Here is a 1499-nt window from a genome sequence, read left to right on the forward strand (position 1 = left end):
TATATGGATGACTTTTATGTGTTTGGTGATTCTTTTCAAGAAGCTCTCAAAAATCTAGAAGTACTTCTTCGTTGTCAAGAAGCCCATCTCGCCTTGAGTGACAAGAAATGTAGATTAATGTGCAAAGCGGGAGTGGTACTTGGCCATTTGATTTCTAGTAAAGGTATCCAAGTTGATCCAGCAAAGATCGAAATCATTCTTCATCTTCCTGCACCCAAAACTCAAAGGGAAGTAAGAGGTTTTTTAGGACATGCTGGCTACTATGGGAGATTCATTGAAATTTTTTCTAAGATAGCTGCCCCTCTTTTCCAGTTTCTAGATAAGGATAGTGAATTTTCTTGGACCACAGCTTGCCAACAGTCTTTTGAAACATTGAAGGAAAAGTTAGTACATGCACCAGTTTTAAGAGTACCTAACTGGTCTCTGCCTTTTCACATTTCCTCTAATGCTTCAGATTTGGCTATTAGCGCAGCTTTAGGACAAGAGGAAAATAAACAATCCTATGCTATTTATTATATTAGTAAGATTTTGTCTTCCTAAGTGAACTATTCAAAAATCATGAGAAATTAGTCAGTTACGACTACCTCTCATGGAAATGGTCATACGTTTGAATGACTTACTTAACGCAGTTGAATCCCAAAAATGATATCTAATATAATGCACTGCGTAAATCCCCCATACTTAAATTTTGTCTTCCGCTGAATTAAATTATACAGTTACAGAGAAAGAGTTTTTAGTTGTAATTTTTGCAATTAATAAGTTCAAACACTATATTATAGGATATGAAGTATTTGTACATACTGATCATTCCACAATCAAATATTTGATGAACGAGCCATTAACTAGCAGTAGAGTGACTAGGTGGTTACTATTGTTGCAAGAATTTAATATTACTATTGTTGATAGACCAGGAAAATCTAATGTTGTAGCAGATTTTACTTCTAGATTAGATAATCCTGGTGAAGCAACTCCTGTTAATGATGATTTTCTAGATGAACATCTTTTTTCTATGTCCACAGATTCCCCATGGTTTGCTGACATTGCTAATTACCTGGTTATTGGGAAAACACCACCCCACTTGTTTTCCTGTGAAAAGTGGAGTATTGTTCAGAAAAGTGCTGCATATTCCTGGATTCAAGGAGATCTCTTTTACACTGGTCCAGATCTGATTATCTGTAGGTGTGTAAGAGAGGAGGAAGTGTTTGACATATTGAAATCTGCTCATGATGAACCTTGTGGAGGCCACTTCACTGATAAGCGGACTGCATATAAAGTATTGTGTGCTGGTTACTTTTGGCCTTCCTTGTTTAAGGATGCCAAATAGTATGTCAGGCGTTGTGATAGCTGTCAGTGAATGGGCCAGCCTAATCAAACCAATGAAATGCCTTTATGCCCCCAAGTTATGATTGAGCCATTTGAAAAATGGGCTATTGATTTTATAGGGCCAATAAATCCAACATCATTAAGTAAAAATCATATCTTGGTTTGTACAGATTTTG

This window comes from Pinus tabuliformis, chromosome 6, assembly GCF_031772625.1.
Source record: "Pinus tabuliformis cultivar Carrire ecotype Pingquan chromosome 6, CPIR1, whole genome shotgun sequence".
Taxonomy (NCBI): Eukaryota; Viridiplantae; Streptophyta; class Pinopsida; order Pinales; family Pinaceae; genus Pinus; species Pinus tabuliformis.